This window comes from Bubalus bubalis, chromosome 10 (genome assembly GCF_019923935.1).
Source record: "Bubalus bubalis isolate 160015118507 breed Murrah chromosome 10, NDDB_SH_1, whole genome shotgun sequence".
In the NCBI taxonomy this organism is placed as follows: Eukaryota; Metazoa; Chordata; class Mammalia; order Artiodactyla; family Bovidae; genus Bubalus; species Bubalus bubalis.
In genome coordinates this window covers 52,599,214-52,614,998 of record NC_059166.1, presented here as the reverse complement: position 1 = coordinate 52,614,998, position 15,785 = coordinate 52,599,214, and the positions used below count along the sequence as shown (strand labels likewise).

Here is a 15,785-nt window from a genome sequence, read left to right as displayed (position 1 = left end):
TCTTGGGGTGTTTTGCCTTGGGTTTATCCTGTTTGGGACTCTCTGGGTTTCTTGGACTTGGGTGATTATTTCCTTCCCCATTTTAGGGAAGTTTTCAACTATTATCTCCTCAAGTATTTTCTCATGGTCTTTCTTTTTGTCTTCTTCTTCTGGGACCCCTATGATTTGAATGTTGTAGCATTTAATATTGTCCTGGAGGTCTCTGAGATTGTCCTCATTTCTTTTAATTCATTTTTCTTTTACCCTCTCTGATTCATTTATTTCTACCATTCTATCTTTTAATTCACTAATCCTATCTTCTGCCTCTGTTATTCTACTATTTGTTGCCTCCAGAGTGCTTTTAATTTCATTTATTGCATTATTCATTATAATATTGACTCTTTTTTATTTCTTCTAGATCCTTGTTAAACCTTTCTTGCATATTCTCAATCCTTGTCTCCAGGCTATTTATCTGTGATTCCATTTTGATTTCAAGATTTTGGATCAATTTCACTATCATTATTTGGAATTCTTTATCAGGTAGATTCCCTATCTCTTCCTCTTTTGTTTGGTTTGGTGGGCATTTATCCTGTTCCTTTATCTGCTGGGTATTCCTCTGTCTCTTCATCTTGTTTAAATTGCTGATTTTGGGGTGTCCTTTCTGTATTCTGGCAGTTTGTGGAGTTCTCTTTATTGTGGTGTTTCCTTGCTGTGTGTGGGTTTGTACAGGTGGTTTGTCAAGGTTTCCTGGTTAGGGAAGCTTGTGTCAATGTTCTGGTGGGTGGAGCTGGATTTCTTCTCTCTGGAGTGCAATGAAGTGTCCAGTATGAGTTATGAGATGTCTATGGCTTTGGGGTGACTTTGGGCAGCCTGTATCTTGGAGCTCAGGGCTGTGTTCCTTTGTTGCTGGAGAATTTGCTTGGTATGTCTTGCCCTGGAACTTGTTGGCCCTCGTGTGGTGCTTGGTTTCAGTGAAGGTATGGAGGCGTTTGATGAGGTCCTTTCAATTAATGTTCCTTGGAGTCAGGAGTTCCCTGGAGTCAGGGTTTGGACTTATGCCTCCTGCTTCCAGTTATCGGTCTTATTTTTACAGTAGTTTCAAAACTTCTCCTTCTATACAGCACCATTGATAAAACATCTACATTAAAGATGAAAAGTTTCTCTACCGTGAGGGTCACTCAGAGAGGTTCACAGCGTTACATGGAGAAGAGAAGAGGGAGGAGGGATTTAGAGGTGACCTGAATGAGATGAGGTGGAATCAACAGAGGAGAGAGTGGGCTAGCCAGTAGTCACTTCCTTATGTGCACTCCACAACTGGACCACTCAGAAATGTTCACGGAGTTATACAGAGGAGAGAAGAAGGAGGAAAGAGACAGAGGTGGCCAGGAGGATAAAAGGGGCGAATGAAAAGGAGGGAGACAGATCCAGCCAGTAATCTGTTCCCTAAGTGTTCTACCCATCTGGAACACACAGAAATTCACAGAGTTGGGTAGAGTAGAGAGGGGTTAGGGAGGAGACATCGGTGACCTGGTGGAGAAAAAGGAGAGTCCAAAGGGAGAGAGAGCAGTCAAGCCAGTAATCTCGCTCCCTAGTGAAAAATGGGTACTGAAGATTGGGTTTTTAAAGGTACAAAATTGGTATCAAATACATAAAAGCAAAAATTAAAAATCTAGAGTAGAGTTTGGAATTTCAAAAATACGATGTTAAAGAAAAGAAGAAGGAAAAGAGAGAAAAAACGAACAAACAAAAACAAACAAGGTCGCGAAAATCATAAAGAGAATATAGGTACAAAATTGATGACTAATACCAAAAAGCAAAAGTTAAAAATCTAGAGTAGAGTTTGGAATTTCAGATATACAAAGTTATATAAAAGAAGAAGAGAAACAGAAAAAGAAAAAAAAAAAAAGTCACAGAAATTATTAAAAAAAAACTATAGGTACAAAATTGATAACAAATACCAAAAAGCTAAAATTAAAAATCTAGAGTAGAGTTTGGAATTTCAAAAGTACAATGTTAAAGAAAAGAAGAAGAAGAAGAAAAAAACACAAGGTCAAAAAGTAATAAAAAATACATATATGAAGTTTGCTGTAAAAAAAAAATAGGGCCTTTTTTTTTTTTTTTTTTGCAAAGTAATAGGTTATCAAAGTGAAAATTAAAGGAATAATAGAGGACTCAAACACAAACTTTAAATGATACAATAGACCAGTTAGACCTAATTGATATCTATAGGACACTTCATCCCAAAACAATGAATTTCACCTTTTTCTCAAGCGTACATGGAACCTTCTCCAGGATAGATCACATCCTGGGCCATAAATCTAGCCTTGGTAAATTCAAAAAAATAGAAATAATTCCAAGCATCTTTTCTGACCACAATGCAGTAAGATTAGATCTCAATTACAGGAGAAAAACTATTAAAAATTCCAACATATGGAGGCTGAACAACACGCTGCTGAATAACCAACAAATCACAGAAGAAATCAAAAAAGAAATCAAAATTTGCATAGAAACGAATGAAAATGAAAACAGAACAACCCAAAACCTGTGGGACACGGTAAAAGCAGTCCTAAGGGGAAAGTTCATAGCAATACAGGCATACATCAAGAAACAAGAAAAAAGTCAAATAAATAACCTAACTCTACACCTAAAGCAACTAGAAAAGGAAGAAATGAAGAACCCCAGGGTTAGTAGAAGGAAAGAAATCTTAAAACTTAGAGCAGAAATAAATTCAAAAGAAACAAAAGAGACCATAGCAAAAATCAACAAAGCCAAAAGCTGGTTCTTTGAAAGGATAAATAAAATTGACAAACCATTAGCCAGACTCATTAAGAAACAAAGGGAGAAAAATCAAATCAATAAAATTAGAAATGAAAATGGAGAGATCACAACAGACAATACAGAAATACAAAGGATCATAAGAGACTACTATCAACAATTATATGCCAATAAAATGGACAACGTGGAAGGAATGGACAAATTCTTAGAAAAGTACAACTTTCCAAAACTGGACCAGGAAGAAATAGAAAATCTTAACAGACCCATCACAAGCACGGAAATTGAAACTGTAATAAAAAATCTTCCAGCAAACAAAAGCCCAGGTCCAGATGGCTTCACAGCTGAATACTACCAAAAATTTAGAGAGGAGCTAACACCTATCCTGCTCAAAGTTTTCCAGAAAATTGCAGAGGAAGGTAAACTTCCAAACTCACTCTATGAGGCCACCATCACCCTAATACCAAAACCTGACAAAGATCCCACAAAAAAAAGAAAACTACAGGCCAATATCACTGATGAACATAGATGCAAAAATCCTTAACAAAATTCTAGCAATCAGAATCCAACAACACATTAAAAAGATCATACACCATGACCAAGTGGGCTTTATCCCAGGGATGCAAGGAGTCGTCAATATCCGCAAATCAATCAATGTAATACACCACATTAACAAATTGAAAAATAAAAACCATATGATTATCTCAATAGATGCAGAGAAAGCCTTTGACAAAATTCAACATCCATTTATGATAAAAACTCTCCAGAAAGCAGGAATAGAAGGAACATACCTCAACATACTAAAAGCTATATATGACAAACCCACAGCAAACATTATCCTCAATGGTGAAAAATTGAAAGCATTTCCTCTAAAGTCAGGAACAAGACAAGGGTGCCCACTTTCACCATTACTATTCAACATAGTTTTGGAAGTTTTGGCCACAGCAATCAGAGCAGAAAAAGAAATGAAGGGAATCCAAATTGGAAAAGAAAAAGTAAAGCTCTCACTGTTTGCAGATGACATGATCCTCTACATAGAAAACCCTAAAGATTCCACCAGAAAATTGCTAGAACTAATCAATGATTATAGTAAAGTTGCAGGATATAAAATCAACACACAGAAATCCCTTGCATTCCTATACATTAATAATGAGAAAACAGAAAGAGAAATTAAGGAAACAATTCCATTCACCATTGCAATGGAAAGAATAAAATACTTAGGAATAAATCTACCTAAAGAAACTAAAGACCTATATATAGAAAACTATAAAACACTGGTGAAAGAAATCAAAGAGGACACTAACAGATGGAGAAATATACCATGTTCATGGATTGGAAGAATCAATATAGTGAAAATGAGTATACTACCCAAAGCAATCTATAGATTCAATGCAATCCCTATCAAGCTACCAACAGCATTCTTCACAGAGCTAGAACAAATAATTTCACAATTTGTATGGAAATACAAAAAACCTCGAATAGCCAAAGCGATCTTGAGAAAGAAGAATGGAACTGGAGGAATCAACCTACCTGACTTCAGGCTCTACTACAAAGCCACAGTTATCAAGACAGTATGGTACTGGCACAAAGACAGAAATATAGATCAATGGAACAAAATAGAAAGCCCAGAGATAAATCCACGCACATATGGACACCTTATCTTTGACAAAGGAGGCAAGATTATACAATGGATTAAAGACAATCTCTTTAACAAGTGGTGCTGGGAAATCTGGTCAACCACTTGTAAAAGAATGAAACTAGAACACTTTCTAACACCATACACAAAAATAAACTAAAAATGGATTAAAGACCTAAATGTAAGACCAGAAACTATAAAACTCCTAGAGGAGAACATAGGCAAAACACTCTTCGACATACATCACAGCAGGATCCTCTATGACCCACCTCCCAGAATATTGGAAATAAAAGCAAAAATAAACAAATGGGACCTAATTAACCTTAAAAGCTTCTGCACATCAAAGGAAACTATTAGCAAGGTGAAAAGGCAGCCTTCAGAATGGGAGAAAATAATAGCAAATGAAGCAACTGACAAACAACTAATCTCAAAAATATACAAGCAACTCCTACAGCTCAACTCCAGAAAAATAAATGACCCAATCAAAAAATGGGCCAAAGAACTAAATAGACATTTCTCCAAAGAAGACATACAGATGGCTAACAAACACATGAAAAGATGCTCAACATTACTCATTATCAGAGAAATGCAAATGAAAACCACTATGAGGTACCATTTCACGCCAGTCAGAATGGCTGCGATCCAAAAGTCTACAAGCAATAAATGCTGGAGAGGGTGTGGAGAAAAGGGAACCCTCTTACACTGTTGGTGGGAATGCAAACTAGTATAGCCACTATGGAGAACAGTGTGGAGATTCCTTAAAAAACTGGAAATAGAACTGCCTTATGATCCAGCAATCCCACTGCTGGGCATACACACTGAGGAAACCAGAAGGGAAAGAGACACGTGTACCCCAATGTTCATCGCAGTGCTGTTTATAATAGCCAGGACATGGAAGCAACCTAGATGTCCATCAGCAGATGAATGGATAAGAAAGCTGTGGTACATATACACAATGGAGTACTGCTCAGCTATTAAAAAGAACACATTTGAATCAGTTCTAATGAGGTGGATGAAACTGGAGCCTATTATACAGAGTGAAGTAAGCCAGAAAGAAAAACACCAATACAGTATACTAACGCATATATATGGAATTTAGAAAGATGGTAACAATAACCCTGTGTACGAGACAGCAAAAAAGACACTGATGTATAGATCAGTCTTATGGACTCTGTTGGAGAGGGAGAGGGTGGGAAGATTTGGGAGAATGGCATTAAAACATATGTAATATCATGTATGAAATGAGTTGCCAGTCCAGGTTCGATGCACGATACTGGATGCTTGGGGCTGGTGCACTGGGACGACCTAGAGGGATGGTGTGGGGAGGGAGGAAGGTTCAGGATGGGGAGCACATGTATACCTGTGGCGGATTCGTTTTGATGTTTGGCAAAATTAATACAGTGTTTGAGGTTTAAAAATAAAATAAAATTAAAAAAAAAATTATATCAATGGCTTCTAAAATGCTTTAGGAAAAATGACAAAAATAGATATATAGTAGATTAATAGTTTGTTTTTTGTTTTGTTTTGTTTTTTTGCAGGAGCTGGATATTCAGTAGCACAACAAAATAATGTACTAAGAATCATTTGGAAACTAGGTCCAAAAAAGCTGCTGAATTATAAAGTTCATGAATAGCAAAGATATAACTTTTATTTTCAGTTTAAATTTGTGAGAATTCAAACTGTTTTTTTCTAACCATGTGTTGATAGTGTCAGCCTGTAACTTCCACACCTAATGTTTTCAGCTCACTTTCCTCAACCCCATTCTCAACAATGCTTGACCCAACAGGATGTACAATCCATTGATTCTACAAGATTTTCATGGTCCTGCTGCTGCTGCTACCGCTGCTAAGTCACTGCAGTCATGTCTGACTGTGTGACCCCATAGACGGCAGCCCACCAGGTTCCCCCGTCCCTGGGATTCTCCAGGCAAGAACACTGGAGTGGGTTGTCATTTCCTTCTCCAATGCATGAAGTGAAAAGTCAAAGTGAAGTTGCTCAGTCGTGTCCGACTCTTCGCGACCCCATGGACTACAGCCTAACAGGCTCCTCTGTCCATGGGATTTTCCAGACAAGAGTACCGGAGTGGGGTGCCATGGTCCTAATTACTCTTATATCTTTGCTTTCCTCCTGACACAGCTAATTTCCTCAGTCAGTTATATTTTCTCCCTCACATGTGTGTGCACTCAGTTGCTTCAGTCATGTCTGACTCTTTGAGACCACATGGGCTCGCCAGGCTCCTCTGTCCATGGGATTCTCCAGGCAAGAATACTGGAGTGGGTTGCCATGCTCTCCTCCAGGAGATCTTCTTGACCCAGGGATCAAAGCCATGTCTCCTGCATTGCAGGCAGAATCTTTACCACTGAACCACCAGGGAAGCCCATATTTTCTCCCTCACATATACTTCCAATTCTGTCATCACTCTTAATTCATTGTACTGGATGGAAAAACCACCAACCAGGTTAAATTCAACTCTTTCTATTCTGGCACATGTATTATACTGAATTAACCTAGAGAAATAGATACACACACACACACACACACACACAACCAGTGCTTTCTGAACTCAGTTTACACTTATAATCACAAATCTCAATTGTGTTCTAAGTGCTCAATGACACTATATTTTCATTCACTCCACTCTCTCCATCACCATAGAACGATGACTTCTTCACACCTCCACCTCCTAGTATTTCCTCCCCCATGTTCGCTCACAGAATTGACTTAGTAAAAAACCATAGAAGAGAATTTCTACAAGTTTATCTTATTTTTTTCATAATTCTAGCAACCTGATTTAGTGACTATATGTTTTGCCTTTTCTTCTATTTCTGTTGATGAACTGTCCTTATTATCACATAAGGCCAATTCCTTCATTTGGCCACTGAATTGCATCACATATGGCCGAATCAATTTTATTATTCAAACAACACTTTCCTCTTTGTCGTATCATGCATCTTATTTTCTCTACAGCTCTTCCATCTCTGGGCCCCAATTCCCTCTCCAACTTCTGCCCAATTTCTCTCCTTTTGTTTATGGCAAAATTCCTCCTCTGAAGACATCTACTCCCTCATTTTTCTCTTTCTATTTCCATTTGAAACACTCCAAAACACTTTTGCCAATATCCACTACATCAAAACTGGGTCACCAATGAACTCTATTTTGCCAAATCCAGTGGTCAACTCTTGCTATCCATTGTATTTCAGCTATCCGTAATGTTTGAGTTTTCCCACTCATTGCTGCCTCAAATCACACCACCATTATTTCCCATTCAGATTATTATACAAACTTTCAGCTGGTCTCTTTGCTCCCTCATTGTCCCTATGGTCTATGCCTCACTGCAGTTAGAGGAATTCCATGAAAATGCAGACTATATCACCATGCTCTTATGCTCAAATTTTCCTTTTCTACACACAGTAAAAGCCAACAGACTTTATAAAGCATATCCTTTGGACTTTGGTTCCCTAACACCTCTTTGAGCTTGTCACCCCTTAACTTTCCCTCCCCTGCCAGGGCAGCATTACCCTGTAACTGCATCAGCCTCTCTGTTATTCTCACAAACCGTCATGTTCCCAACTCACTACCTTCAAATTTGCTCTTTCCTTTTCCTCTGTAATGGGGACTTTAATATTTACCTGATTTGCTTTCTTCATTTCAGATCTTTATTCAACCGTCACCTTTTTCATATACATATATACAAACAACTGAATCACTTTCCTGTACACTTGAAACTAAAACAACATTGCAAATCAACTATACTTTAATAAAAAAATACATTTTTTAAAAAATATAGAAAACTCCAGGGATTTGAGTTCGGTCAATGTTAAGTATATTACATATATATAAACAACAATAAAAGGAAATGATGTTTGAGGAAATGTTAAAATCCAAAAGAGATTAATAATATATTATTAATATGCAAAAAGTTCTTTCCAAGCAATTAAAAAACCTCATAACTCATAAGTGAAGTCGCTCAGTTGTGTCTGACTCTTTGCGACCCCATGGACTATAGTCTACCAGGCTCCTCCCTTCATGGGATTCTCCAGGCAAGAATACTGGAGTGGGTTGCCATTCTCCTTCTCCAGGGGATCTTCCCCACCCAGGGATCGAACCTGGGTTTCCTGCATTCCAGGCAGATGCTTTAACCTCTAAGCCACCAGGGAAGCTCCATAACTCAAAAGAGCTACTATAATATGAGAAGGAATATAAATGCTTAATAAGAAGCAAGAATTAGGCATAATTTCAAACTACTTGGAGACATTTGAGTTGACATAATTTTGCTGATATCAGTTTTACACTCATAGTTCCATTTTTGGGGATTTATTTTGTGGAAATGTGGTGAAGCAAACCAAAGATTTGTGAATGAGAATATTGATTGCAACCTCACCTAAAGCAATAAAACACTGAAAGCAACCTAAATGCCCAAGAGTAGGGAAAAGGTTAAATAAATTTTGACACATACATTTGTTAAAATATCAGTCATTTAAGATTATATTTTACATACTTAATATAATGGAAAATAATTTTAAATTAAATTAACTTTTAAAAGCAGAGTATAAAACTCAATATCTATATTTGCAAATCAATAAAAACAGCATATGTGCACAGAAAGAAAAGACAAGATGCTAAGTGTTAGCAGTATTTTGTACTCAAGAATATGATTAAAGATTTTAAAAAATTTCTATTTAGACATTTTTCTGTATTAGAAATTTTCTATAGACAGCCATACTTTGATATAAAATATTTAATATCAGAAAAATTTTCATTACAAATTTCTTAGTGGCAAATCAGAAATAGATCAGCTTTTATAATGCAATCATATCAGATTAGTCGTTCAGTCCTGTCCGACTCTTTGCGACCCCATGAATCGCAGCACGCCAGGTCACCCTGTCCATCACCAACACCCGAGTTCACTCAGACTCACATCCATTGAGTCAGTGATGCCATCCAGCCATCTCATCCTCTGTCGTCCCCTTCTCCTCCTGCCCCCAATCCCTCCCAGCATCAGAGTCTTTTCCAATGAGTCAACTCTTTGCATGAGGTGGCCAAAGTACTGGAGTTTCAGCTTTAGCATCATTCCTTCCAAAGAAATCCCAGGGCTGATCTCCTTCAGAATGGACTGGTTGGATCTCCTTGCAGTCCAAGGGACTCTCAAGAGTCTTCTCCAACACCACACTTCAAAAGCATCAGTTCTTCAGCGCTCAGCTTTCTTCACAGTCCAACTCTCACATTCATACATGACCACAGGAAAAACCATAGCCTTGACTAGACGAACCTTTGTTGGCAAAGTAATGTCTCTGCTTTTGAATATGCTATCTAGGTTGGTCATAACTTTCCTCCCAAGGAGTAAGCATCTTTTAATTTCATGGCTGCAATCACCATCTGCAGTGATTTTGGAGCCCAGAAAAATAAAGTCTGTCACTGTTTCCACTGTTTCCCCATCTATTTCCCATGAAGTGGTGGGACCGGATGCCATGATCTTCGTTTTCTGAATGTTGAGCTTTAAGCCAACTTTTTTACTCTCCACTTTCACTTTCATCAAGAGGCTTTTGAGTTCCTCTTTACTTTCTGCCATAAGGGTGGTGTCATCTGCATATCTGAGGTTATTGATATTTCTCCCGGCAATCCTGAGTCCAGCTTGTGCTTCTTCCAGTCCAGCATTTCTCATGATGTACTTTGCATATAAGTTAAATAAACAGGGTGACAATATACAGCCTTGACGAACTCCTTTTCCTATTTGGAACCTGTCTGTTGTTCCATGTCCAGTTCTAACTGTTGCTTCCTGACCTGCATACAAATTTCTCAAGAGGCAGATCAGGTGTTCTGGTATTCCCATCTCTTTCAGAATTTTCCACAGTTTATTGTGATCCACACAGTCAAAGGCTTTGGCATAGTCAATAAAGTAGAAACAGATGTTTTTCTGGAACTCTCTTGCTTTTTCAATGATCCAGTGGATGTTGGCAATTTGATCTCTGGTTCCTCTGCCTTCTCTAAAACCAGCTTGAACATCAGGAAGTTCACGGTTCACATATTGCTGAAGCCTGGCTTGGAGAATTTTGAGCATTACTTTACTAGCATGTGAGATGAGTGCAATTGCACGGTAGTTTTGAGCATTTTTTGGCATTGCCTTTCTTTGGGATTGGAATGAAAACTGACCTTTTCCAGTCCTGTGGCCACTGCTGAGTTTTCCAAATTTGCTGGCATATTGAGTGCAGCACTTTCACAGCATCATCTTTCAGGATTTGGAATAGTTCAACTGGAATTCCATCACCTCCAGTAGCTTTGTTCATAGTGATGCTTCCTAAGGCCCACTTGATTTCACATTCCAGGATGTCTGGCTCTAGGTCAGTGATCACACCATCGTGATTATCTGGGTCGGGAAGATCTTTTTTGTACAGTTCTTCTGTGTATTCTTGCCATCTCTTCTTAATATCTTCTGCTTCTGTTAGGTCCATACCATTTCTGTCCTTTATTGAGCTCATCTTTGCATGAAATATTCCCTTGGTATCTCTGATTTTCTTGAAGAGATCCCTAGTCTTTCCCATTCTGTTGTTTTCCTCTATTTCTTTGCATTGATCGCTGAAGAAGGCTTTCTTATCTCTTCTTGCTATTCTTTGGAACTCTGCATTCAGATGCTTATATCTTTCCTTTTCTCCTTTGCTTTTCACTTCTCTTCTTTTCACAGCTATTTGTAAGGCCTCCCCAGACAGCCATTTTGCTTTTTTACATTTCTTTTCCATGGGAATGGTCTTGATCCCTGTCTCCTGTACAATGTCACGAACCTCATTCCATAGTTCATCAGGCACTCTATGTATCAGATCTAGGCCCTTAAATCTATTTCTCACTTCCACTGCATAATCATAAGGGATTTGATTTAGGTCGTACCTGAATGCAATAGCTGTCCAATAAGAATTAAGTAAATGATTAGCACTCAGTATTAATTCATTTACATTTTATTGTGTTTTCTCTTTCTCAACCTTTTATTTTCTTATACTTTATTTCTATGTCTTAATTTCTTAGATTGATTTCTTCACAATCTTTCTAAATGCTTTATATATATTGCTCACTGCTTTGTCATCATTTTTTAAAAGATTTAACCAATAACAATAATATATCGAGGATGTTTACATATTTGATACTATCAAAGATTAAAATTGCACTCAATTTTATTTTTCAGTCTTTAGCCAAAAAACTTCTTAACAGAAAATGCTAAAGGAAAAGAAAAACAAAGGCCAAGGGCCAAGTATAACAAGAGAATACTTAGGTGTTTGGGAAGTTCTTACTCTCTAAGGAAGATTGTTTAATTAAAGTAAAACATCTTGAGTTTTTTAATTCCTAATGTTTATAAATTAAATGATGAAAGAAATGTTAACAAAGATTGATACTATAGGTTGACTGTGCCATCCCCCACTCCCAAAATTCCTATGTTGAAACCCAAATAAGATACTATTCAGCAGCAGGGCTTGGGAAGTGATTGGATCATGAGGGAGGAGCTCTCACGACTGGGTCTAGTGCTCTTATGAAAGAGACCACAGAGACATTCTTGCTGCCCTGCCAAGGGAGGACACAGTGAGAAGATGACGGCTTATGAATTCTTACTGGAAAAAAAAACTGCCAGCACCTTACTCTTGAACATGCCAGACAACAGAACTATAAGCAAAAATTCCCTTTGTTTATAAGCTACCTGGTCTCTGGCAATCTGTTTTAGCAACCAGACAGAATAGGACAAGTGAAGTTTAATTTTTGATAAGATCTATTAGAAGTATTTTGCTTCAATCTTGACTTTGATGAAAAGTTAAAGTACTAGATTCAAAATGGATTATACAAATGCATGTATTTTTAGTCTTTTCTGCTTTTTGTTCAAGAAGGGCCTTTAAACACAATGGATTAAACATATTCATAAAAAGCAGGCCCCCTATCTTGCCAGAATGCAAAGCAGTTTTGACAAAATAATTTTAAATGATACTTAGAAATTTTCTTAAGAATCTTTGACAAAACCATAGATAAATTGTGATCATTAGAGTTTACTGCAGATAAAATAATTTATCAAGTATTTTCTGCCCCACTTACCAAACAACTGATTTCAGTGCAGATGTGATTCTTGTCGTTACCCAAGTTGCAAATTCTTAGTTATGCAGGAAAGTTGAGCCTAAAAAGTAAAACAAAGAAACATGTATGAACTAAATGTCAAATGCAAAAATAAAGCCTATTTTATGGAAAACAATGGCTATTTCTCATTTTTCCAAAAAAAGTAGAAAACTTAAAATGGTTCCAATAAAACTTGCTTAAAAATGTAAAAAAATGTACAATCATTGCCTTTACTTTTTATCTTAGCTTTTCAGGTCTGAATCTGACAGATGTGGATTAAATGGGTCTATTGCATTACAAAAAACAGTTTTCTAATTGCTAGAATATACCCACTGATATTCATAACATTGCCTTTTCATCACAGTACATCATAGTATTTTTAACTACTATTTGCATTGATACACTCTTTACATTTTTTTCCATTTATACTGGTATTACTCAAGCAATATAATATGCTGTAGTGGGTTTAAACTCAATAGTTGGCAAAAATTCCCAGTTGTCTTTACAAATGCTCTAGAGTATTAGAAGGATACCAAGTACATAAGCTATACAACATTATTAGGAGTATCTAGTGAAATATCTACTTTTAAATATTTTATAAAATTATTTACTGTCACAGCAACTTCTGATGGCATTTATATAGAGGATTGCTACTTTAAAAGAAACTAAATAATACAATGTAAAGAGGGAATATTTTAATTTTCTGCAATAAGCATAAGTAGGAAAATGACTTACAACTATTTTTCAAGAAATATTATAAAGTATGCTCAACATTCAAGGGTAATAATACTCTCAAATAAAAATCTTGAAAAATCTGTATAAAACCTGCTCCTCTATTCAAAAAGGGAAACATAATGGTGTGCACGTGAATGCGTGTGTAGGTGAGCCTGAGTGTGAAAGATAGAGAAATAGAGAAATTGGAAGAAAAATAAATAGATAAGAAATCAAATAAAAATAAAACATTGTGTCTATTTCATGTTTTAAGAAAGTTAAGGCCAAAGCATACTAAAAAGAAGAAAAAAGATGTTTTATTGTCTAATTCATCTGTACACTTTATTTATACCTCTTGATAGAAGTCAGTCTTCAAACACTGGCCTAATATATAATTTTTAATCCTATCTTGAAATTTCAGGATTCCCCAAGGTATCTTCAGGTTTGAGTTCTTCTAGGGCCTAAAAGCAAAGGCACTTTCTCCCTCATGTTGGTAAAAAAGGAAAAGATTTAGGATGAATTGAAAAAGAAATAAATGTAAAAGGGAAGGGCAAAACATGTCACAGGTACAGCTTGCCAGTGATGTCAGGTCTGTTTTCCTTCCACTGGGTCAGTGACCTCACTGCTCACTGCTGTCAGGTAAAATGGTCTAAGTAACACCTGTTTTCCCCAAACGCTTGACCCTTCTTTGGCCCGCAGTTCTGGCACACCCTCGTGAAGTGCATAGCAGTGGAGTCAAGGAAATGGGCAGTTGCCAAGGGACTTGTGCCATACTTTTTGACTAACCACTTATATACTAACTCTCACCTCATTTATAATGTAGAGAAATGCATTTTTAAAATTGAAGAGCAGTATTGATTAGCTTAAAAAGTGTTCAATTGGGTTTCAGGCTATCAGAGCTATATTTATTGTCACACATCAGCAGTATGACCTTGTAAAATATTTGAGACTTTTTGCAAAAGCATTCAGATTTTGGTAATTTAGTTTTAATATTTAGCCCAGAAGGAGACAGTGAGCCAGTTTTTTCTTACAGGTTTTATAAATCTGCATTAAAATTTTAAATTTTCAATAAAATAGAAGATAACTCTATTCGAAGTAGTGAAAGAATATATGTTCCTTCTTAAACTGAAACACATAGAAAATATTGAGATGCTGCCATTTAGGCATTTGAATTGCTCCCATCATTTTATTTACTTTTTTCAGACTTTGCAAAAGTCAGCCAAGCAGACTATGTATGTGTCATATGGATTTAGTTCTTATAATGCCAAACTATCAAGAAAATATACCAGTTTAGTTATTTTGGTCATATGGATATGGATTTAAGTCCTCGGCATGACATATACAAGGTGCATGACATAGTTATCTAGTTAGTATTAAAAAGGAGACTTCTCTCCTAGAAAAGCAGTTTTTAGGAAATAAACCATTATATTTTTATGTTAAGTAACTGCCCCAAGTTATGAAAAAAGAGAAGTGGAAATTAAGAAACTAGAAAAGACAGCAAAGAAACTAAAAGCTTTCCAAGGGTTAACATCCTAACAGCTAGATGGCAAGAGCATCTTTTTTCCAGCTCCATTCATTGCACAAGTAGAGCTCCTCTCACTAACGGCTGAAATCAGGATCAGAAAAAGAAGGAGCTGGGGCCAGCACCCATCAAGGCTCTAAGGAGTGGATCATGAGCCAGCACTCTTGCTTTTATGTCCAGCTTGATTAGCAAGACCTGAAATGAGTTCTGTAAGACTCAGGACCCACCCATTTTGGTAGTGAGAAAGTTGGACTTTGAGAAATGGATGTAAAAAGAAATCAACACTAAAAAAGACTGTTGGCTTCATTCCTGAGGCTACATTGGCAAAATAAGCCAGGACAGATTAATATAGAGTAGAACATCAAGTAAAAAGTGTAAACTCTGTTTCCATCACAACAAGCAAGTAGTTATATATTTTCTTAGTGTCTGCTACTCAGTAAGTGCCAGAGTGGAAACAAATTTAAATAATGACCAAACTGGATGAACAAGGACAGGAATGGCGAAACACAGGAACAGAAGCTATAAACAAGACAAAAAGTCTTGAGCGTAAAAAGTAGACTTAATGTGGTGGGCTTCCCAGGTGGCTCAGTGGTAAAGAATCTGCCTGCCATTGCAGAAGATGTGAGTTCCATCCCTGGGTCAGGAAGATCCCTGTGAAAAGGAAATGGCAATCCACTTGGGTATTTCTGCCTGAAAAATCCCATGGACAGAGGAGCCTGGTGGTGTACAGTCCACAGGTTTGTAAAGAGTGGGACATGACTGAGCCACTGAGCACAAATAATGTGGTGGGATCAGAAATTATCTAAAACCAAAATGTTGTTAGAACTACCATGAGATTATTTTTAAAAAGAAAGGAACAGAAGGGCCACAATTTTACCTATAATTGAACTTACTAGAATACCACTAAGAGAAAATAAACATGAACCAGAATACTTTAAAATGTTTATTTTAAAATGTGCTTTATTTAATTTTCAAAGACCCATGTATAGTATCATTGCTGTTTTTTCTCCCAAGGACAAAAAAGCTTTTGACAAATGAATCAGTACTTCTAACTTTTTTTTTTCTTTTCTTTTTTTGCCATAG

General features: G+C 36.8%; 1 non-coding gene across 1 annotated transcript; it reads right to left on the bottom strand.

Annotated features, from left to right (window-relative positions):
• Nucleotides 1-8,472: 8,472 nt before the first annotated feature.
• Nucleotides 8,473-8,544, bottom strand: TRNAS-GGA. Its single transcript has one exon. It is a non-coding gene; the product is annotated as a tRNA-Ser (tRNA).
• Nucleotides 8,545-15,785: the final 7,241 nt, after the last annotated feature.